Genomic DNA, 26,129 nt, shown 5'->3' on the forward strand with positions numbered 1-26,129 from the left:
TCGTCTGGAGAGGCGTACAGCGGCGTACAGCTCTTTGTCCCCGCAACATCTTGTGCCTAAACAACACGGCGAGAGGTTCTTGGTCGTCCGTCGTTCGAAGCGAGCATAAATCTGAACGCTACGTGCAGCATTTGCTATTTTCTCTATACGCCGAAGCCTCGGGGCCCAGGGCAGAAAAATGGCCGCACAGGGGGGAAATCATGCTGAATCCCGATGGCTCGTAAAATGGGCCATTCACAACGCTCCTTACATCTATGGCTTAGCCCTTTCTCTCTCGTTCCGTCTATTGACTGTACCGGTGTACCATACCTCTCCCCCTCTCCGCCAGGTGGCGTTCTCGTCGGTGCGGGAGACATCGCTCTTTACGGCCGTCCTAATTTACCGGCGGACCGGCGGGAATTACTGTCACCCCAAGATTTAGTTGCGTGCAGCGTGGCGCACTGTGAACACACAAGTTGTTAATACAAACCACCTGGTAACAGACCATTACTGCTAAATCCGACTGGAAAAGTCATTCTCGGGCTTCATAGGATCATGATCAATTGATCACCTCAACTCATGAGAACACACTCCGCTATTGCCTTTGCACTGGACCACAGGACTTCCCGGCCGCTTGATCACCTCTCGGGTGCTGCGAGAGTACGACAAAACGAGATAAGCTCGCACGCAAATTGCCGAAGCTTACGAAACGAAACTGCTGCACGCAATTGAGGAAGTTGACTAAAGGCCTGTCCCACGGGTTGAGCCATGTGGGCACGTAACGCAAAATAGGGTGGTTTGTCCCAGACGGAGCAACCTTTCACGTTGACAACATCAGACTTACTTACTCGACAACCCAGTGGATTGTGGTTGGTCGGCTAAACATTCTAACTTACAAGTTTTAATAATACCGTCGAAAAACTTCCGCATTCGCCGTCGTTAACAAGGTCCGTACAACACTCGTCGCTTCACGCAGGATGTTACTCTGCATGACGGTGTCCAGAAAAACTTACGTGTAGATGGATGCCTATGATTTCCTGTACTGGTGCCATAAGGGCGTAGCATTTGCGTGTAGTTCCTGCTGGCAATAAAGGCTAGATGTAAAATGTATCACTAGACTTGCCAAGTTCACTTCGGCACTCAGCTGTCAAATCCATGTCTCCAATACCTTAACTCTTGGTCCAGTGTAATTCCCAAAAGTGGTAGAGTCTGGGTCACACAGAGAATTCTGTTTTATCCGCACAGCATCGTCCATCCGTGATATATGCCACAATAAATTTATTGACTTCATAAATTGCTCTTGCATTCAAACATGCATCGTTCTTCGATACATCTTATTTAACCTGGTATGTACAATGAATGTTTTTCTAAAAAAGGAAGAAAAGGCAAAAGTAATCTTCTAAAGTTGTCTTTAAAAAATGTTACTTTTAAATTGATTTTCATATGGTGTGCTAAGAGGTGCGCTGAGGGGTCTCCATTATTGGGAACATCACCAAAGCGCTACCATGTTCAAGTGATTAATTCAATCAATCAATCAATCAATCATTTTATTTCCTTCAGACAAGGTGGAGTACAGGACTAAAAGCTCAAGAGCTTGACGAGGTCCTGACCCCGTTCACAAGTTGACAAAGCGGCAGGAATGGCAGTCAATCATGCACAACAAATATGAAATAAACATATAGGTATAACATCACAAAAAAGAAATACAAAAAGTTTATGAAAACAGTGCTAAGATGAAATTGTGAGAGAAAGCAATCTTTAAATCTATACGACAATAAAAATTAAACGACAACCTTCTGTACGCAATAGCGTGCTTTAATTCATGCCTTTGCTGGGACAAGCGAACGAAGCAACTGTGTTACTCTTCCACATCACAGGTCCTATGTCACCGTTATCACCCCATGATGGCGATACGGGAATTTCGCACAATGCACATTCAGTGCGGGTGAAAGAAGTGGACGAAAATTATTATCTCCACATCAGACAAACCAAGGTAGCGGCTATAACTCTGCGTGTGTTTTTTGAACAATAACTGGTCTGGTCCGACAGAGTAAAAACTTGAGGCGGACTTCGCGCGTTTCCCAAATGATTACGGAAGCGCGCAACACACCTCACTGTCCCCAAACCTTTCCGGACGTATGCTTGGGCGAAAATAGCTTCATATTTAATCTACTTTGCGAGACACTGACAAGGATTAAAAAAGGAGATGAACAATCAGCTCACGTAGCCAACATGACCTGCCCATTCTCGTAAAAGAAAAAAGAACTGGCACATATGACACGTGTGGTTGTTGTGCCTCAGATTGGTGCGTTCACAACAACAGACTTCGTCAAATGCACATCTATCAAACAATCACGAATTGATTGATTAGTTAGTATGTAAAGTTTAAAGTCCCGAAACCACCATATTCCGAAACCACCTCTACATATGTTGCTGTGACCTCGGGTGCACCACAGAGATCAGTCTTAGGTCCGCTTTTATTTTTGTTATTCATAGATGACATCACTTTTTATTATCGCATCATCATTTAGAATGTTTGCAGATGACTGTATAGTATATAGGGTCATCAATAGCGACCCTGACAAACAAGCACTGCAAACCAATTTAGATTTGATTGCCACATGGTGTTATAATTGGAAATGTCGTTAAATATGAAAAAAAAAACCGTCTACGTCACATTTACCAGGAAACTCTCGCACTGCAGAAATCATTACACGATCAATGACGCTAATCTTCAAAATGTCACGGAATATAAATAACTAGGCGTATTTTTTACTGCTGATTTGAGGTGGAATAAACATGTCACTAGCATTAGGAACAAGGCGGTAGAAACATTAAATTTTCTGAAACGTAACTTCAGTATTATACCACAAAAACTTAGAGAACAGTTCTATTTTACACACGTCCGCAGTATACTGGAGTATGCGTGCGCTGCTGAAACCCATATACTAAGAAACTCGCAGATAAACTTGAAAAAGTGCAGAATAGAGCTATTCAATTTAAATTTGTCTTTGAAAATTACGACAAAATGCTTGGTGTGACAAAGAGCAGAAAACATTAAGTTGAGATCTTCTTGAAAACCATCGTCGAAACCTCTGATTAAAATTTTTTCATAGCATTTATCATTCGAGAACAGGGATCATCGGGCAATTGTATTTTTAACCACCAAACTACGTTTCTCAAAGACGTGATCATCGCTTAAAGATACGCGAAATCCCTTTTGGGGGTGACGCTTTTCGCTACTCTTTCTTTGTCCGCACCATAAGAGAATGAAACACTCTGCCACCGGAAATAGTCTGTATTGATTCAAGTAATGAGTTCTTCCATGCTTTATGAATTTTTTGTGTGTTTGATTATATGTACTGTACCCTCTCTGCTGTAATGCCTTATGTCAAAGCAGGTACATAATAAATAAAAAATAAAATAAAAATAGATATTATGGTTATGAGAGACACCGTAGTGGAGGGCTCCGAAAATTTGGACCACTTGGGTTCTTTAACGTGCAACCAAACATGAGCACACGGGCCTACAGCATTTCCGCCTCCATCTAAAATGCAGCCGCCACTGCCGCGATTTGATCCCGCGACTAGCGGGTCGGCTGCCGAGTACCTTAGCCACTAGACCACCACGGTGGAGCAACAGTTAGGAAAGATAAAGGAGGAAGGAAAATATGAGGAAAAGAATGGCAGGGAGGTTACCCAGCCTATAAGCAGCCGGTTTGTTATTCTGCGCATGGGACAGGGATGGGGGAGATGAAAGATAGAGAGGAGAGGGGGAAGAGAGATAAACACAGCACATTCGGCTGCACACGCGTGCACACTCAGTAGGAAAGATAAAAATTCATCAGTAGAGGTATGGCAAAAGCAGTGAAATTTCTTGGTGGATCAAAGCAATAGATTTTTTATTTTTGAATCCAATGGGCTTCCACGATTTCTCTCGCAGCGATTCCCGTTTTTGAACAAAATTCTAACGCTGCTTGACTTAGCTGGGCCCCCACGCCTCAGCAGCTTGCTTCAGTTACAAATAAATAGCTTGTTCCAAATGGCCGTCTCCAGCAGCATATATTTACAACAGATAATTTCGAAACTACATATATTTTCCAGCACAATCTGTCGTCTCTTGAGCCTTTCCAGAAAAACAAAGCTGCCCATAGCTGGTCGTTCGAGGAACGTCAATGTTTGCGCACACCAGCATTGCGTAGGAGGTTGATGTCTCACTTCATCTTTGCCTGATCTCAGGATTTCGCTTTCAGTTCTTGACCGAACCAAGTGGCCCGCTTCTAAAGAAGAGTACATGCCGCTTTCCATCGCAATTAAGCAACGCTGCTTACCACCAGACGTTCTAGGCACAAACATAAAAATATAAAATTCAGACTTTTCAGGAGGATCAGGTGTTTGGAACTATAGTGTGGTGTTTCATATAAATAGATATCTGGAAATGTTCTGAAGCATGTGACTAATTGCTCAAGCAGCAATACATTGTCATTCTAACTGCTATTTGTGTAGAAGTGTAGCCATTTATAACGCACTCAGGGCTAGCGGATTGCTCTCTCAAATGCAAACGCTTGGTTTTGAGCGAAATTACCTCTCTGCCACAGAAAATATTGTAGATCAAATAACTCAGCCGAATAAAACTGCAGGGAGGGATGAATTTGCCAAAAGACGACAAAGCTTTTAAGTTCAAATAAAAGAGGGCTAAAAAATCCCTTGCTCGTTTGGAGAAATTTGACATTTTTTATTGTACACTATTCTAGTTTTTTATAACAACTACATATCAAGAGATCAGACCAATTTCAGAGTGTATCATAACACGTCACTAATTTTCTGTATATATGGACGCTTTAAACAAAAAGTGCGGAAGTTATTGCATTATATTCTGCTTTATTGGGGTTTTCAGTTTCTCAAAACAACAGTTCCCGGTTTGTCTCGACTAGTTTCGCAATATCTGCGATGGACTTTCCTTTGGAAACAAAAAGTGGCATGCTAAATATGACATCCCTAACATTCTAACAGTCCTCTCTGTCACCAGTACCAGGCGTCGCTAAAATATAATGGTCATATTCTGGTGTACGTGACAAAAGTACACATTCAACCTTTACGGTCTACATCCATATACGTGTTCTGAGAGTGATCATCTTGAATTCTTCGATCCTGAGATTTATTCATAGAAAGGCAATGTTTCACATGCGGTGCCGATTTAGAAAACGGGTGAATAGTAATGTTGAGGCATCAGACTAACAAATGTCTGCATCGTATTGTCGATAAAAATGTGGAAGTGGGAAGGACAGGTGAAATGTGACAGCACACCACCTTACACGTTGCCTATGATATCGACCATATAAGCAAGCGCACCAAGGACATTTGCGTAACGCCTCATTGCGAGAGCTGCGCAAAATCACCGTCGCTAATCTCTCAAATCACGATAAGTTGAGCGATATAACACCACGATTATTGTAGCAATTATTGCAGCTCAGCAAGCAGCAGACATTTACAAAAATTAACGAGCATAAATTGAAGTATTTCATCTCAGTTAGTGAATATTGTACGCATACATGAAATATAGAAGAATTTCAGTATAGGTGTAGTTGCCTCAATACTGAAAATATATTTTAGTAGGGGGCGTCACTGGAGCCGAAGTTTCGACAAGTAGTATTGTCACGTGAAAAGCACTTTAAAAAACTTCTACTCCAGCGTCACTCAGTGTTTCAGGTTATTCATATTTTCATCGAATATGCCGTCACTCTTTGGAGTGCTAATTCACACTGTTTCTGATTTTCATACAATTTACCCCTTCCAACAATTATGCAGCATTCACGACAAAATATAAATGCGTAGTATACCATAAAATACCATATTTCCAACGAAGAAGCGAATTCACGCTTTTTGCAATAATTGTAACTAAAGCAAATAATACTTTGAAAAATTTCACGAATCGGATTTGCGCTGTGAGCTTTACAATATAATATAATGTCTCTGTGAACGAATGCCGATAACAGTGACGCATTCAATGGTTTGTGTAGTGGCACAGACGGCTGTTACATTCCAGGAGTGATGAACTTTGATGGCATCCACCATCTCGATTCCGTAAACTTGTCCGTGCGCTCACGCTCAATAATTCTCGACACCAGCATTGACCTACGCCCTTACAATGGCGGTTGCCTCGTGTGAGGTCACCGATCCTTTTTGCGCTGAACTTTTAATACTTTAACACCTACAGAAACGCATGTTCGGTTCCTACGTATACAAAACAAAGGTTGCAAAACGAAGGCGTGATTCGCTTGCTTTGAAGCCTACAGCAGATCGACCCGTGGCTCTATCAAAGTGCTCAGTTTAAACACACAATGGTGAGGAAACACAGTGACCTGATCCCTACATCCGTTGGCAACCAGTGAGTGTACCCTGCCATTAATTGAGTGTTAGCGGCAATCGCAGTGAATCCAGGATCCTAAAATTGATTATACACGTCTGAGCGAACGACTCGTAAACAAGACTGCTTCTGCAATCTCGACAAAAGAAGCTACAAAAAATTGAACATGTTCTGATCGGCAGATAAGCCGGAGCGTAGAATAAGTAAGTAAAAAACATTCATAGAACTTTGTTTGTGCACCTATGTAGGCAGTGACAACTGTGCTTTCAAAGCAGTTGTTCAGTAGCAATAACGAAATCTGAGGGCTACCATTCCTAAAATAAAGGCCTACAGGTCCAACTTGTTAGACCGGCATACAAACTGTAATGCTCGGGCTGTCACTCATATCCCTCAGACCTCAAAAACCATAGAGGTCATCGTGATAAAAATTCACGCATCTGCTTGAAGTGAATCATCATGACCAGACAAAACTAGATCGTAGGGTCCATAATGTATAATTTGAAGTCGCCAACTAGACTATAGGTTTTTGCTTATAAGTGTCATATATTATTCTCTCATAACTGTGATGGATATCAGTCTCTTGCTAACTTTTAGGGGCGAAGCTTCTTGAGTCGTGGGTCTGTACATCTTCCAATGTTGTACGTAGCCACCAGTGGCACATACCTGCTCTAGAGCAGGTATGTGCCACAGGGGCTGTGGGATATGACATGGCAGTACTTAGAGTGTTCACTAAACGGACGCACGGACGAACGGACGGACAAACTAGAAGATGAACGCATAGATGGACGAACGCGCGGACATACAGACGGATGGACGCACGAACTGATGTACAGACGAATGAACGGACTCACGGACGGACGCATGGATAGACGCAGGGATGTTCGCGCGGACGGACGGAAGCAAGAACCAACGGACTGACGGAAGCACGGACAGGCTGATGGACGCTTCACCCCACTCATCATCATCCACTCCGTGGATATGCTGTGATTTTTCATGAGTCTCACGTATGTTATCCGAGCTCATTTTAATGTAAATTCAGAATCATAAAACGACGTAAAGTGATATAAAGAGTCGACAACGAAGCTAGGTCCTAAAGTTCATCATGTCCACTTTGAATCCGCCGACTAGTATAAAGAGTTTGTGTTTGTACGTGTTTTATATTGTTCGGTCACAATTATAATTGACATCAGTCTATTGGTAAACCTTTACTTCTGGGTCGCATATTTCGGACCGTACTGTACGTTACCCAAGCGTTGCTTCATAAAGTGAGTAGTATGAAGTGACCTATAAAGTCGATGACGAAGCAACGTTATAAGGTCCTTGATGTCGACGTTGAAGTCGCTGATTAGTACAAAGGGTTCGTGGTTGTAGGTGTTTATGATACTCCGTCACAATTATCAATGATATTAGCCTATTGCTTAATCTTGCTTTGTGCCTTACGTATTCGTACTTTACCCGAACGTTGCCTCATATAAAGTATCCGTGATATACGGGCACCAGATAAACCCTGTACCTAAGATGCTTGACCCATGAAATCTTATCCATGTTCTTCAGTAGACAATTTATACGTATTTTGATATATATATATATATATATATATATATATATATATATATATATATATATAATTTGCTTATCTTCTTTCTTAGGAGAACGCTGAAAAGGTGTTCGAAGCCCGAGAAGTGACTTTGCCTTAAAGAAGACCCGTTACGCTAACACATTTTGCAAGTGAAGCTAGAAATAAAGCATCTTGTCTTGCAGTGAACTAAATTTATCTCACGGAGTGTAGAATATATTTATTTCAAAAGCAAAGTTCTGTTTGTATTACTTTCTCGCTAACTTGAGCACCCGATCTTTATTTGTCTTATGCAGTGCTTCATATTCTTCGGCAAGAAAGGTGAGAACTGATATCACGATCAACAATAGATCGCCAAGAGCAACAATGTTTTCGGTTTTGTAGTTATAAAACCACGAAAATTACACGACGTGCTTCTTTGACAGAAGCATGTCACAGGCTTTTCAGATTGCAGCATTTGCGTATATTCTTTCGATCTTGCAATTTTGAACTGGCATCCTTAACTGAGCATCGAGCAACAATCTCGAAGTCTTGCAACGGTAATTTTGCCTAATGTTTAACCACTATGGACGGAGCATTGTTTTTTTTTTTGAAATAGTAAGTGAGAACGCCATCATGACACACAAACACTTCGAACGGCCTGTACGGAAACAGAGATTAGCTTATCCTACTACCAATTCTGCTGCTGCTTTGTTAGCCACCTTTGGCGTTCCGGAAACCATACTGGGTATACGCACGTCTAAAAGATTGCTTCACGCTTTAACATACACACTACTCGTACAGCTTGCCAACGCAGCACTTAAGCTCACTAGAGGCATGGACAGGGTAACACAATTGAAAAGCATGCACCTTGCTTTTGAGACAAGCAGAATGAGACAAGATTATTTTCTAGATATTTCTCTTCAAGAACCTCATTGTATCAGCTGTGATTGAACACAGTATTGCCCTTACAAGAGCAGCTAGCTGAAAATATTTCAGATTTACCTTCCATTAGCTAGCACCAATCATTCAGCAAGCTTGCCAGCAGAAAGCGAGTCCTGAGCAACATTGAACAAGATTCAACATTAACCGGTTTTACAATTAGTAACGTGCTATTGAAAGCGGTATGTAAGAACACCATGTTATTCACAAATCAGGGAGTGTTGCAGTAGCGTGAGCTTTGGTACTTGAAAAATAAAAATAAAAAAGTGTTCAACAGAATTCAAGCTTTCTTACTAAATAACAATCTTCAAAATGGCATTAGACTACACTGGGGCCAAATGAATGCGAATACACGTAAGCGTGTGCCATTGCCACCTTCTCAGACAAGTTCGGGGTGCTTCAAAAAACGATAATGTGCTCCCATCGAAAACGCTTTGCCAGAATAAGCATGACAGAATGAACAGATTCATCATGATGCCAAGGCAGACTCTTCAGGCCATGCCCAAACGAAAACGTGAACCAGGACCCTTGTGCAGGCAGGAGCTGCAAACTAATTGCCGCACGGTCTGAAATCGAAGTCTGTGACGCGTCCGTACATGGACTCGGGTCGCCTCTGACTGCCAGAGACTGCGTGTCGTTTATAACGTTGAATAAATGAAAATCCGGCAACGGGGTCACCGGTTTTTCATTAAATCGCCCCTCACGCAGTCATTACTCGAACGCCGTCTCGCTCAGAGAAGGTGCTAGAAAAACTAAGAGAGAAAGCCGAGCAAATTACGCTGGCGTCAACAACAGGCTTTCTTGTCTTCTTTTAATTCATCTGCGACCGCTTTGTTTGGCATGCTTCTTACGGAAATTCTGGTCAAAGCGTTCGAGTTCGCTTAACCTCGCCTCTGTTTTTGTAAAAACTGCTCGTTTAATTTTCATCGCGTGTGTTATTAGAATTTATACAAAACACGTTGACAGCTGTTTGTCGAAGCGCTGAACAAAGCCATCACTTGGTAGTCATTAAGCAGCTGTTCTTTCTGAAGCTCAAAAATTTGTTTTGGGGACCCACAAATTGCTTGAAAACATCAGATCTTTCTTTTTTTTTTTTTGGCTTTGCAGCTTATGCCAAGCTGCCTTGTAGTGAGCTCTTGGTTTCATAATGAATAATATTGTTGGCATTGAAATGAAGGTCACAGAACGTTTTAATCATGAGCACTTCCTGGTTACTGAGCCGCGTAATATGAATTATTTGCCGTATTTATTCTTCATCTGACTTTTTATCTTGGTTGTCACTATTTAAAACACTATAGTATAGCACTAATTTCTAACGATTGGAGGTGTGATATGTAGCTTGGATATTATTTCTCGGTAGATTTTGGCGCATTCGAATTCTTCGTATCATAACAAAACAGTACACAATAAATTATTTCGCCCAGTACTGCGAGCCTTGCAGAAACTAACTTTAGTGAACCTCGGACAGAAGTTTTCACTTCACTGCCCTCACAAAAGTTGTCTATGGCAGCCATAATATTTGTCACAGCAGGGAAAGGTTGTAACCTATTACACCGTGGAAAAGAAGTGCGCAAATGAGACACCTATCTTGCCAAAAGAATCTAGAACAAGAAGAGCTGTTCTTGTAAGTATTTTCATGTGAGAACTTTTCTCGAGAAGTAGAGCTGTATGTCCCAAAGCACACCATTCAATCGCGTATTACCACTGTTCGAGTCGCTTTACTTCCTTCTTAGCTGTTGTCCTATAGGACCGCCGTACGCTTCGTATTCCAAACGTACGATCATCTTAGAACTATACTTGTTTCAGTTGATGGGTTTTACATATCGAGGTGGTTCCAACCAACTAATTGGACGAAGACAGAAGGTTCTCGTCGAAGAAGACATTGCCTGTAGACAACTATACCCACTTTCTTCGCATACTTGATTTAGCTAGTAGCAAGCACTCTGCAGTTGATCCTAGGTTTGACGTGTTATACCATGAAACAGGTTACTCGAGCCCCAAATATCGCATATGAAGTGCTCAGTTGATACTTTGGAATTAGGGCAATTTCAATATAGTCGCTGTCCCTGTCACACATGACCTTTGAAGTACGTTATTCAGCATCGGCTACCGATTGATAACGCTGGAAATTGAGAAAAGAGATCCACTGATTCAAAAGCTTTCTCCAAGGCGAAGAAATAAAGGGAAGAAAAGACACTTCACAAAGTGGTGCGTCGAATTTCCGCACCAACATGATCCAAGTTGAACTGCTGCAGTAGTCTTCACCCAGATTTATCCATCTTCAAGGAAACGGAGAGATGCGAGAAATCAGAGAGAGGATAGCCAGATGTACGTCCGGTTTGCTGCGGAAGAGATGAAGGGGCAGAAAGGGAGACCTAAGAAAATCAAACAAAACGAATATCTCTTGACGGTGAACTATATCACATACATAACAAAGCAGTGGGAAGGGGAAGTAATGAGCCAGAGAGGCCAACTTGTTTTTGAAGTTATTCCACAGATTTCATCCTGTTTCTCTAGTTATATTATTTTCGTTTCGTTTAATGTTTTCTGCCTTCGATCATATAACTTCAAAAAAAGATAACTAGCGTTGCTGCATTTAACTTCCACAGACACAGACGAGAAATGTTATCGTTAAGTTTTTTTTTTAGCTCGCCATTATTTCATGCTTGTTTTATCTATTTCCTTACTTTTCTCCCAGAGGAGACCAGGAAGACTTGGGTAAAAAAAAAGTGTGAAACATTCTTATGATGACACATGAGCTCGGTCATCTGCGGTCTTTTTTGTATGCTTCGCTTTCGTTCTTTCGACGTATGCCTGTTTTGCGTGTGTTCGTGCGTTTGTCACTTTTGAGGAGGGAGCCGGTCTCTATTGAAGAAAGGAACGATGTATAGTTGAGTTATGCGTACAGTTAGACTTGATGCTCTCTATGGCTTATGATATGTCTGCAGTTTGACCATGCTGAAGCTTGAGGACACCCATACACCAGGTGCCAAAAAAAATTGCATTGCTTGCCCAATGATTGCTGGTTGATTGCACCATGGAACTTGACTCACTACAGTGGCATTGTGCGGTATAATGTAGCCTAGCACTCAACTACGGTAGATCATGTCTCTGCAATCACTAACGCAATGATGAAAACGGTTACGTGCTGTCTGGATTTTTTTGAAAAAACAACAACAACAATAGGTGTGAGCGTCGCACATTCCTTCATGTTTGTCATACTACCTACAATAGTACCCGTGACATCAATGCCTGTTTCATGTTATCACATCGATTGGGTCATTTGACTCGCTCACGCAAGTCTTTATTTGCGGTAGAATCATGTGCGAATCAACGTGGATATCAATGTTTGTTCATACAACACAAATCTTGATAACCTGCATCGGTCCGGGTATTGCCGCATCCGCCTGATAAAACACGCATTTTGGAATCTGTTCGTTTCGACCTAATGCAGCAGTAGAGAGCGCTGACGTAATGGGCGTGTGAAATAGGCATCAAAGCGAGCGAAATACCAGAACGTGTTATCCTCGGGATATCTTCGGTATCTTCAGCGCAGACGTTGCAGGAGCATTCGTATCTCATCAACAGTACAGTACAAATTTTTCCGTCAGCCGCTCCGTCGCCCTCTCTTCCACCTTATTGAACGAGTTTCAAAGAGAGCGGGAATCAGGGAAAAAAATTATGTGATCACATGCTCCACAAAACAGCCTGCTTTTGGTTTCCAGGCTTCTGGTGGGGTGAACGTAGAAGGTAAGGAATTTTTAGTATACAACATCAGTCGTTCTCAGCCACCAATATTGTCATAAAAACTACACCACCTCCCTGTGAAACCGACCACAACGCAATGCAAAGCTGCGCGGGGGGCTCACAAGACATTCGCGTCGGTTTGGCTTGGTGTTTCCATCAACATTTTCGTTATTGTTGCGTATTTTGTGTTAGTTGTTCCGTACACATCTATAGTCAAACAGTTCCAAACGTGGTGTGCCGCCCCCGTGCTTCTTCACATTGCCTCATGGTCCCCTTTAGCGGAAGGTGGTGTAGTTTTATTGGAGTTTCCATCGTCGAAGACCTGGCATTGACCTTCGCTAGCGAGCCTCTCTGCACTAGCGTTGTAATCGCATCGTCTGTTCGCAGCCGACGCGTTGGCTTGACGCTGATGCTTGGCTTCGACCTCGGCATTGCGCACGGTGGGATTTGCTTGCCGACGTCTCTATTTCGTCTGAACATATCGAGCTCGCGTTTTATTCGTAGCAGTTCCTCGTGGACGCTGCCGTGGGGTGTGTGGAGAGGAGGTAGAGCTAACGCCTTCCCTACACCCCACCTCCTCGTGTTCATGCGAGAAGGGGCAGAGTTGGCGCGTGCGCAACAAGGGTGGCCACGCCGCATGTACACCTAATTAAGCCGGGGACTGAAGGCTGGCCGTTTCGAGAAGCCTGCCATCGCTTCGTTTTAATAATTGCAACCACTACGACGCCTGGTGAGACCACTCCTAGCATTATAATTGTTGGGATTTTTGCGTGCCGAAACCACGACGTGAGTAGGTGGAGGGCTCCCAACGTTTCAGTTGACTCGGCTTATTTCTCGAGCACTTGAATATATGTACACGTGCCCAAAGCATTTTCACCTCCATAGAGAGTGTGACTGCTGTCGACGCGATTGAATCAGCTATCCTTCGGGTCAGAAGTCGAACACCACAAGCAATATTCAATGGAGGTGGCTTTCGAGCAGAATTTGTGCCCCCAGTGGCTGTCAAAGGGGAGGGTGGACAGATCGCTTGCTTGCCCTCCCCCACCCCTTCTCGCTCTGTACGAACGCCTATATTCACCGACACTGATTTCGGAGAAATTCATTAGGCATCATTTTGTGTGACATGGCCCGGCCACATACCAAAAGGAGACGTTGATGAAGGTGACGAAGGTGAAAGACGCAAAGTATCTCAGCTCGAAAACACATCAGACACTCTTAATTATTCATTGATCTTCCAGTATACGTTTTGTCTCTACATGTGCCAGAACTGCTGAATTCGACTTGCTAGATTTAGTCTCACATGAATATTATATTAAGCTTCAGGGAAGAGCGTAAATGTGTTCACAATGAAAACGTTTTGTGACATTGAAGCGTGCGTCAGAGAAAATTGCTGGTGGACGGATTGTGGGAAGAAACGCCAGAATACTGCAAACGCTTTGTCGACAGGTTATTTCCTTCGCGCAGAAATTAGATTTACTTAGGCCACCACAGACTGTTCTGACATAACCAAGAGTAGTTGTGCGTCAGTAGATAATTGGTTTGCTTAACCATTTAGGAATAAAAAGCACCTCCAGCTTGTAAAAAGTGATTTTTTTACAGGTTCTGCTAATTTAGTGCATTTGTTTCAAGAATATTTCTTTGTTGCGATTCAGAAGTTTTTACTACCGGCAGCTCGGAACCTGTCTAAGCTCGACACTCTGCCGACGTCATCGAATCTTACATTAGCATAAGATATATAAGCATAATTTTGCTGAATCTTACTCTAGAGCGCTACTAATAAAAGTGCCAAAGATGCGTTCTCTGCATAGCAAATATTTGAAGAGAGTAAGTGATTTCTCCTACTGCACATTATTGTGGTAATTTTCGTCTTTCAAATCACTTATTACTGTTGCTTCCTTTTCTTTCTATTCTTCTCCTATGTCATTATTATCAAAGTTGTGCTTATACAACAACGACACAATATGTTGAAAATCCCTGACCCACTCAAAAACTCTAAAGGCATGCTCCGCGGTAGCAGCTATTTAGTCGTTCCTTCAACTCCTTTCTTTCACGGCTTGTCACATTTACAAAAACATAATACGCGAGTCTCTCTAATCTAGAAAATGGAAGAAATAACAGCCCTGTTCGCTGTAGCGAAAGGACTGTCTCTGATACTGCGATGTCTAATGATGCGGCCACCACGACACCTCCTTACTTAAAAGTATATCCTAGGGCTAAAGCATAGAAAATAGTGAAAAGAAATGAAAATGTATAGTATCGTAAAACTCTTTCTTTAATATCATTGCACCCGAGGACTTCTTTTTCGCGCACGAGTTGGGAGCAACTGGGAACGCACCGGCCTTTTGTGGATCGGTGCAGCGTTAGGAAGCTGTAAACTTGAGCCAGTAAGAGGGTTTGCGTGTTTGCAGTGTTAAATAGAAATGACACAAAAATCATTCAGCACAATACGCATTACAGCAAGTGAATATACGAGTGATATCTCACGAATTTCTCAAGGCATACAATTAAATGATTGGTGTTGGCAGAGTGACGGGTGTACAGAATTTATTTCGTGTTATCGGCTCAGTCACGCAGGGCAAGCGCGAAGTCAACGTGTTGATCATGCAAGCACGAGTAAGACGTGAGCTGTTCCGCACAGTATATTTATTTTCTTCGACATGATCGTTCTTTTCTGCTTTGTGTCTTTCAGAGTTTCAAGAATTGCTAACAGGCTTCACTTTCCGAAACAATCTTCTGTGCTTTTTTTTTCGCAATATCGTTGTGCTACTTTTCGAAATTTTATTTCTAACTTTAATTTAGCATTTGACAATCACCACCATTCATAATTTACCACCTGCAATTTACCCTTCATAAGCACTTGCTGCCAAACATATATCGTAACCTCAATATAATATTCACTAGAGTCTGTATGTTAGAGTAGCTTTCTAAGTATTTTCTGCAAAACTTTCATTATAAAATCTTCGGTGTCAAGCCAAGGCGTATGCCAAGCACTAGTAAGAAACGAATTGCTTAATAAAAACAAGTCCTTCAATTTACACTTCTTTTCTTCATTCAGATTCAATCTGGTTTATGCTCACACAACATAACAGATGCTAAGTTACCCTTATGGGTGTCATAAAAAGCTGAGGTCCTATCTTCACATAGATATCAAGAACTTCTTACGTAGCAGCTAAAGATATACGGTGGCTAGACCTAGAGAACTTTGAAAACATAAAGATAAATAGGTTATTTTAGAGAGCTGCATTACGTGAAAATAATAGGGTGTACGTTTCACTACTTGCTTGTAGTCAGCTGCCACTGGTAGTTAAGAATTCAGTGACCAACCACATTGAAGTAATATTGATTGGCACTGTTGCATAAAAAAGCCATTATTGGAAATGAGCGAGAGAAAAATAAAGGAAAGGCTCAGAGGTTAACAAGGTTACACCCAACTTAAAACCCTGCAGTAGGAGAGGAAATCAGCTGTTAATAATGAAGCATATGACATCACAGTACAGTACCGCCATCTAGGTACGAGCAAAAACTTATTCAAACTTGCGTCCCAAAAAGTGCTCGGTGAAATTACGCTGAGATATATACTTTAGTAAAACGCATTATCCGTGTTGTTACGTAAAAAACACTCATTCAGCTGAAAAACAACAATTTCGTAGCCCTTTACAAAAGTGTAGTGACGTTCATCACGCTCAGTTTTCCGCATCAGCCGTGAACGTCCGGTGGCAGATGCCGTAAAATAGGCTCTGCACGTTTTTCTGTGAAATACCGCTCTAAAGAATTATTGCGTTGTGGGCAGGGTCATAAAAGATCATGGAAGAAAAGGACCATACTACGAGAAACTTGCACTGCTACCAGTTGCGACTATCAAGAAGGAGAGAGGGACATCATCCGACAAACTGGTCTCGCCAGCTGGTCGTTCCTTGTCGTGCGTTTACTTGGAGCTCATTTGTTGTCTGTGAGGGGAGGGAATGAGAAAAGAGGTATTTTTGTAAGCGCTATAGCTTGAACGTTACCAGCACGCGGCTCGAAACCCACGAACGATTACCGTGCGGTTTGCACTTGTGTGCGTCCATGAACATTTGCATTGTCTGGAGTCGAGTCCACGAAGAAGCGGGAGGAGGCCGCTCGGCCCGTGGCAGCAGAAGTGCGGCATACTGTAATGTTTCACGAGAAACACCGAGTGTTAAAGCTATGCCTCTCTGAAGAAAACAGCATCGAGGAGTACACGAAAACGAAAGTATGGCCATAGGAGCAGCACGTTTTCGTTGGGCTAGCCTCTTGTGCCTGGCTATAGTTGAATGGTGAGAACTATGCCACAAGAAGACTTTGAAGTGGTAGTTCTACTTATCGTGGTGTAAACGTACCTAACTAAAATTGTGGATGCATTGCACTTTGAGGCTCAAGCAATTGTCGATTTCCTCCTTGCACATCCTGCGTCGTTATAGCAAGTGGCATTTCTCCTTTCCCCGTGCGCCCTTCTGCGTCGGTCAACGAGAACAGCATGTTGACGAGCGCTCGTCATGACATGAACTGCTATCACTGCGATTACATGGCCGCCAATACAAAGAGATGTCTGAACAGCGTACCGCTGCTTCCTGCGTGAGAGCGCTGACACGTGAGGCACCACCTCTGCAAGCCTTCCGGCTCAGTCACTGCCTCTCTACAATCCCCGCGGTCTTTGGATTCATGTGACCTTCGAGCTTAACCCCATACAATAAAAAGAAGACATTGTGCATCCCCGTATCACTATGTATTACGGTTGGATGCGTAATTATGAGCCATTTCAGTGGTAGGCAGAAGCGATATGCCAATTGTTTATACAGTACAGTATCAATTTTCATGAAACGCAACACGCGAGCGCATGGCCTGTGTGCGGAGGTGGCTACCTACAGCACTATCAGCCGATAGATAAAGAAAGCGCATTCGCTTTTGGCAGCATCACCCGTTGCGAGACCAGAGCGGGAGAACAATTTAGCAGCGCTTGCCCAACGAACATGGCTTGTTTCATTTGCTAACAAATGACGCGAAAATCTGTCACGCTATCTTTATCTGTCTGTTGACGGTGCTGTACGTAGCCGCGACAGAGCGCAGGTAACGCGTTAGCGTGTTCCCTTTCATGAGAATTTACACTGTACACCATCATCAATACTGATCCATATCGTGGGAATATTCCTTCTCTTCTTGCATCACCTTGGTGTTAGATATGTGGGGTTTAACATCCCAAAACCGCCTTATGATTATAAGAGACGCCGTAATGAAGGGCTCCGGAAATTTCGACCACCTAGGGTTCTTTAACGTGCGCCCAAATCTGAGCACACGGGCCTACAAGATATCCGCCTCCATCGGAAATGCAGCCGCCGCAGCCGGGATTCAATCCCGCAACCTGCGGGTTAGCAGCCGAGTACCTTAGCCACTAGACCACCACGGCGAGGCCATAACCTTGGTGTTGGTGACGACCTTAGAAAGTAAGAAGTGTCTCGACATTGAGTAGCCAAGCTTACATTTTAATAAATTTGAATATTCAAAGATGTGCGTGTTCTTCTGTAGCCATCAGGGCTGCCTTGATGTGTAGCTTTTGAAAAAAAAACATAGCTATGTACACATAATCAGTGATATGTACATCAATGATGGTGTATGCTTAATCTATCACAATCCAGTTTATTGGGATGGATGTATTATGTTATGCTTGTAACGATGTCTCCCACAAGTGTGCCCTTTCGGTATACAAAAAAAAAACTTTCAGTTTTGATGTAACGAGCACTTGTTTCTCTTCCCTACTGGAGATATAATCCCGAAAGGCCAGCTCAGCAAAGGCAGGGGAACTTGAAGCCCACATTTCCCCGCAAGAGGACCGACAAAGCTGTGTCAACAGCGAATCCCTCCTTTGGAGAAGCTCAGTGACCCTGCTTAAAATATTTCATCCTTTCTCCAGAAAACAAATACGAAAGAGTATAGGTTCCGCAGACCTTTCTACTTTATTTCTTTTGCGCATTTGTTTAATACGTTGCGTTCATACCAGACCCACGCCGACGGTCCGTCGTTAGAGGGCCATTAGCGAAATATCCGCCATCGCATGCATCGGCGGCCAGCGACCCTTCATGAGCGTTGCATATTTAGGGCGAATTCGCGAGAACCGTTAGACCTTGTAAACCTGCGGCTGTGTAAGAGAGAAAGAGAAAGGGTGTGTGAGGGAGGTGGTTATGACGATCACCACGCAATTGAAAAAAGTTCAAACAAGCATGAAGAGCCGTGAACGTGTATCGAGGCGCTGGCTGGAGACGGGTTCAAACCTGTCGTCCAAATACGACATGCACGCCGCAGATGACGTCAGAGACGGACGGGACGCGTCGCCTCGCACATGGCAATCCAGGGGCTGTGACTAAATTATGAACGCCTTCAGCAACGGCGACTGTGGGCCAACGCCCTGGATGCGTCCGTTCATCCCCTGGAATCCAGTGCCGCGCGAAATGCTGAGTGTTTACGTCAACGCTGATGAGCCAATTATGAGCGCTGTCGCGGGATGGTATACAGTTATGCATGCGTAACTGCTCTCGGAGAAGGAGATGTTCTCGAGTGTTCCGCTGGTGTTGTCATGTGGGCTGTAGAGTTGCGTGTTGCTGTAACCGGTAGTGTACAGCTACCGGAAGATGCTACTGAAAGGAGATATGCAATGTGGGCAATGATTAATGCCCTGCTCTCGCTGTTCAGTCTACTTTTCATAAATCAAACGGCTCTCTTCGGTGCACTTGTTGTTATAGTACCAATCAGTTTTAAAACACAGGTTTTAAGAATAAGAACAAGAACCCCTGTCCAAGCACTCCGCTAAGTTAGAAAAACCATTTCGCTACTGTTGGGATGCGGAGTTGTCGTGAGATTTCGTAACAAAATTACCAATGACGACCATATTCGTAATCTAAAAAAGAAAATGGTGCCACATCAAGCCCATGAACAAGAGCATGTACACTTGTAATACTAGGTTTTATGACGCTAGATGGCCTCACTTGTACATGTTCCGTCATTGATTTCTTTTATTCAACCACATCACTTCCTATATTGGGCTCGATGGAACCTACATAGTACATGCGAACGCGACAAATCTATTATGGGTCCTATTTATTTCTATATAGGACCTCCACTGCTGTGTAGGACCTATAATTCCATGAAAGAACATTGAATCAGTAGTTATAAGACCCATGGTCCTATGTATCTGTACTTGTCCTAATTAGGTCGTACATACCAACCTGTAGGGGCTGTATTGGCCCTATGGGGATTTTTTACACCACAATTTGGGAAATATATAGTTTCTAAATTCATCCTTGAGATCCGTTACGAGATTATAAGGGTCCTCTATTAATGCTTACAGATTCCGTATTAAAGCATTTAGGTTTTCTTCAGTAGAGTCGGCTATTTTTTGTTACTTTTTATTGTTATGCGACGCAGTAAAGCCCCTTTGAAGTTCTCTTTCGCTCGCGATTATTCAAATAAAGCACACCCATCGAGAGTATCAAACCATTTTGCTCATGAAAAAAAAAGTTATGATAGTTGTAGAAAAAGTGTTTTGGTAATTTCGGGACACCTGTGAAGCTACAACGCGCTGACTGGGTGGGTGTATATAATGTATTAGAGAGGTTCATTATTTTTTTTATTTACTGCTTACGTGAGTACAGAAATTCTAATTGGTGTTTGCCGCCCGCTTCATGTGTAGTAGACCAGCTGCGAATCATGGGTATTGCGCAACTTCTGTAGCCCCCATTCGCTAAGAGTGGGAGTTCTTGCGCAGACAGGACGGACACACTGTCGTTTCTCCGAGTCTTATGCAGCTTCGTAATACATAGAAGATCTCAGTTAAAGTCGCCAAGGTACAGATATATCGAGGAGCGTACAGTCCCAACAGAAAAAAAAATATTAACCTAAGCACACAATGTTCGGAGCTGCAAAATTGCTATACGTGCCACTTCGTTTTGTTTGAGCGCGCCAATAACGAGAATTTCCAACACATTCAATTTTTCAAAGCAAGGGTGACTGGCAGATCAGCGGAAAACAGTACATCTCGCTGCTGGCTCATCTAAGAGCCCGTACCGTAAAGACACGTTTTGGACATTGCTTGTCGGCAGATTCAGCTATTCACACACTCTAAAAAAAGATTGAGTAAAATGGACGTATTTTTGTTCTTTTTTAATTGATGTATGCATGTCGGAGGTGACTTCGCATTGTTTCGATTATGACATTGCATTGCTGAGTAACTCAGGGGACGAATCGCAACTCATGATTACGCAGTAAGACAAGGAGAGCAGAAAAGTAGGTCTTGAAATTAGTCTGCAGAAAACCAAAGTAATGTACAACAACCTCGGAAGAGAACAGCACTTGGAGATAGGTAATAGTGCACTAGAAGCTGTAAAAGACTATGTCTACTTAGGGCAGGTAATAACCGCGGAGCCGAACCACGAGATCGAAGTAACTAGAAGAATAAGAGCGGGGTGGAACACATTTGGCAAGCACTCTCAAATCATGACAGGTAGATTGCCACTATCCCTCAAAAGGAAGGCATATAACAACTGCATCTTGCCGGTACTTAGCTACGGAGCAAAAACCTGGAGACTTAGACAGAGGGTTCAGCTTAAATTGAGGATGACGCAGCGAGCAATGAGAATGAGAATGGTAGGTGTAACCTTAAGAGACAAAAAGAGAGCAGAATGGATTACGAAACGAACCGGGGTTCAGGATATCATAGTTGAAATCAAGAATAGGAAATGGCCATGGGCCGGGCGTGTAGCACGTAGACAGGATAACCGCTGGTCATTAAGGGTAACTAACTGGATTGCCAGAGAAGGCAAGTGGGTTAGGGGGAGACAGAAGGTTAGGTGGGCAGATGAGATTAAGAATTTAGCTGATGTAAATTGGCAGCAGCAGGCACAGGACCGAGTTGACTGGCGGAACGTGGGAGAAGCCTTTGTCCTGCCGTTGGCGTAATCAGGCTGATGATGACCATTTTTGTCTCACAACAATATTCGTCTTCTAGCTTGCTTGCACTTCATCTCTTGAAAGACTCAGCGCTGGCCACTTTCAAATCAGAAACGCCATGTCACGCTGATACACGCATGTCGTTCGTGAGCTGAAAGTGCCGGGCGCTCGGCGATAATGCAAGGAAAGGCACGCAAGACAGATGACGAATATTGCTGTGACACAAAAATACGCCATTTTTACTTCATCTTTTTTTAAGTGGTTGATATTGTTTTTTGAACGTTTTCTTACTTATGTTGCGAGCAACCATATATTTATCTCAGTTTGCCATAAAAAGCTGCTTATTCGAGCGCTTCCCGCCAGCAAAACCTGCTTTAGAAAATGGTAGGTGTTTGGCACTCTCAACATCGGCAGGCTCGGGAATGAAGCAGCCCCTCGCATCGCAATCTTGCCCTTTCGGGAAGAGTTAATCTCTGCCAATCTCTTTCCGATGATACTGTATATCGCGCTGTCCTTAATGATGCGACAAAAGCCATCTGGGTTTCCTGCCAACCGCAGATTGTGTCACAATTTTTCGTTCGTTTTCTATAAAGTTTGCTGTAAAGTAGCGTACTATACCAATTACGAACCAGCACAAACATACATGCTGCAAATCGAATGCATTCGTGAGTCTGCAGTGCACTCCACCCATGCTCCGAAAACTATCCGTCGTTCGACTGAGCCACGGGGTGTTAAAATCGTTAGCAGCACAATCAGCTTCCTTCAAGTCCTTGTCGGCATGTTTCTTGGCGACGTTACGTTTATTTTTTTTACGCATCAGTCATGTTGTGTTTTTCTACTAGCAGTTCACGCTGGACGAACTTTGAAGGCAACAAAGTACAAAGCAATAACGTCTTAACAACTATGCTTTCCACTTTACTGGTTGCCGTCGCACGTACCAGTTTCGTGAAAGCACGGGCATCGAAAGTACATACTACAACGATGATATTTTCATTAGCATTCAGGGTTCGGACAAAAAAAGGGAACGCCTTGGCGCAGAGGAATCAGGGGGATGACAGTCTGACAACTGCCGTTGAAACGGGGCACAACATGTGCCTGCACCTCTGAAAAAAAAAAACATAGAGGAAATAAAACAAAAAAGCAAATAAAATTGGAAACGTCAATGAGTATTCACGCGAAAAAAAAAATACGAGAACGGTGGTAGCGACAGCTTGCGTACAGCACAAAAAGGAGCAAAAATCCACACCGTCTTTGACGGGTTACCGTTAGACGATTCTAAGACAAAAACTGTATACTTCTTTTCTTCTCACTCAATTTTATTTATCTTTCCTGACTACTCCGAAAACTTTCCGTAGCATCTAATGTATATTTTATGTGGAGCAGCCGTTACAAACCAGTTATCCTTGACGAGTTAACCTCACTGCCTTTACTTTTCTGTCATTTGTTCTTTGTGTCAGGCTCATCACAGCCATTGCTTCTTTTGCGAAATAAAACAAAACAAAACATAACTAACCAACAAACAAATAACCAACTAAATAAATAAATAAATAAATAACATTTGTTCAATCTGATGGGGTCTTGAGTCGCACCCGTGATTGGACGCGCTGCAAGCTTTTCGCCCTGCATGTGGTTGTGAACAGTCTCTATGATCCACAAGTCTTTTACCAATGACGGTGTCGTGTGATGACGTCATCCTGTGACGTCCTCTTCGATCATAGTCACGTGGCTCTTTGGTGAGACCATTCGAGACCTTGTGCTCTTCCAAATTCTCACGCATGCCATCACACAAAACAGAGAGTGAACATATCCGATTCAGGGTTTTGTCAAGGCACTTTTGATCACAATCAGGGCCAATCCGAATTAGACTTCCGTAGCATGCGATAAGTTGGTCCCTGCTATAGACATAACGTAATCCTTGTTGATTTTGTCGCACACGTTAGTGATATCGCTATCACAGAGCACGATCGCCATGAACAGGTAGCGGTACGCCAGGCTTAAGCACGCTTAAAGATGATCACGTTAGAGCATCTTAACTAAATAGCGTCATATTGAGATCATTACTGATCTCGATCAGATATTACTATGTAGAATCGGCATAAATAACCCAATGATCTCAATAGCTCAATACAAATATTTAACACACCAATACCCCAGTGCTGATAAAGCTCTCAAAGTAGTGAGCCACAGCTAACTTGACGACGCATTCATTAGATTTCATAAATCACAGAATTCATGTGCATGTGCGTGTGTCTACGTTTTCACGCAGTATTATTACTTATGCGTCTCATTGAGACATTGTGTCTAGCGTAAGATTAGGGGATACAAAGATGCTAAAATATCAGATGTTTTTTTAACGAGCTGTCAACTCTCTTTTTCTTTCTTTAGTTCTCAACAGCACACATTTTCCCTAACCAAATCGCTAGAGAAATAAAGGCAAGATGCTCCGCCAAGGTGGTCTAGTGGCTAAGGTACTCGGCTGCTGATCCGCTGGTCGCGAAATCAAATCCCAGCTGTGGCGGCTGCATTTCCCATGGAGGCGGAAATGTTGTAGGCCCGTGTACTCAGATTTGGGTGCACGTTAAAGAACCCCAGGTGGTCAAAATTTCCGAATCCCTCCACTACGGCGTCTCTCATAATCATATGGTCGTTTTGGGACATTAAACCCCACAAATCAATCAATAAAGGCAAGATGTACACTTCGAGTTTCAAAAAAAAAAAATTGGCTGATACCACGTACAAAGGGAATCTATGAAATGCGAAGCACGATGAGGAAGGTTGATATGTTACTTTAAAATGAGCACAACGCTACCAGGCGAAGATATATTAGGCCTTCCTTGTCATGATTATCATGTTTGAACGTGTCATTTACCTTCGTCATCTATTCACGTCACCTGATACTAAAATTAGTATTACATGTGGAGCTAGCGAAACAGCCACAAGCGCATCACGGATGGCCCAATACACTCCGACGGAACCTTGACGCGTGTGCACGCTGGGCACAGCAACGCTGCGCTAGCAACGCGAGCACTCTATAATCTGACGCCAGGTGCGACCAGCGCGACTAGCGTTCATCGGCGTGGTCAGGCGGCAACCGGCGCGAAATGTGAAATAGTGCATTTCGCGCCGATGACGTTACCCACATAGCACTGCGTCTGCCTCTCTTCATGACGCACCAGTCACATACCTTCGTCATCCATTCACGTCCCATAATACCAAACTTACTATATGTGAAGCTAGCAAAACGGCCGCGAGTGCATCATCAGCCTGGCATGTAGTCATGTCGTTACATGACACGCACTTCATGATTATCATGTTTGCCCCAGTCACATACCTTCCTAATCCATTCACGTCTCGTAATACCTAATTTGGTACAAACGAAGCTAGTGAAACGACCGCGAGCGCATCATGAGCGTGGCATGTAGCCATGTTCTAACATGACACGCATCTCATGACTATCATGTGTGCACCAGTCATATACCTGTGTCATGCATTCACGTCCCGTAATACCATATTTGGTATATGTGAACCCAGCGAAACGACCGCAAGCGCACCATGAGCGTGGCGAGTAGTCATGATTCATGACCTACATGACATGCATGTCATTATTTCTACGTTAGGGTCTGTCGCTTGCGTTCGCCATGCAGTTATGTGACACCATACCTGTTTTGCAATGTCATGTGAACGAAACCACCGCGAGAGTTGCAAGATCATCAAATGTAAGTCATGACTTTCATAACATACATGTCACGATTTTCATTGTATGACTAGTCAAATATGTTCTTCATTCAGTCATGTTATGCCATACAAATTTTGATATCGATACTAATATTGAAAAGGCCAGGAGAGCTAAAAGTCGTAGGCAGATAGATAGATAGATAGATAGATAGATAGATAGATAGATAGATAGATAGATAGATAGATAGATAGATAGATAGATAGATAGATAGATAGATAGATAGATAGATAGATAGATAGATAGATAGATAGATAGATAGATAGATAGATAGATAGATAGATAGATAGATAGATAGATAGATAGATAGATAGATAGATAGATAGATAGATACTCTCAAAGTTGTCGAAGTTCGCTAAGCAATGCTTCGCATTTAAAACTATTTACTGTGCATTGGACCAATCAACAGCCTACTTGCGTTCCGCAACGCTTCAGGAATTCATCGAGATCCATCAAGAAGCTTTCTTTTTTTTTTCAGATTTGCATCTCAATTTATGCATCACCTGTCGCACAACGCCAGACAAATTTGCAAATTCCGCTGAAAGAATACGCAAAAGCGTGGCACAGGGTTGTCGCCTGCGCAGAAAAGACGGAAGTACTTTTTCTTCGGAGACACTGAGGTGTCACAGAGCCGCTTTTATTCATTTACGAATTTGAACGAGTTCACGCGGGTACTAAAAATCACCTTGACGTTTCAGTAAACAAACGGGTATTTTTTTTTCGTAGTGACGTGCCACTACGGCGTCTGAAAAGTTTTCGCTGTAGTGGGTGCGCCCAACACGAGCCCCTGTTCTAAAGCGCCTGTGTGGGAGTATGCAGAGTGGCTCCAGAAATGCCTGATGGAAATGGCAC

General features: G+C 43.0%; 1 protein-coding gene across 3 annotated transcripts in view; it reads left to right on the forward strand.

Moving 5' to 3' along the window:
• The window catches only part of FMRFa (FMRFamide related propeptide), a 179,097-nt gene that overhangs the window by 128,263 nt on the left and 24,705 nt on the right, over positions 1-26,129 (forward strand). The window lies entirely within an intron of this gene.

This window comes from Rhipicephalus microplus, chromosome 8 (genome assembly GCF_043290135.1).
Source record: "Rhipicephalus microplus isolate Deutch F79 chromosome 8, USDA_Rmic, whole genome shotgun sequence".
NCBI lineage: Eukaryota > Metazoa > Arthropoda > Arachnida > Ixodida > Ixodidae > Rhipicephalus > Rhipicephalus microplus.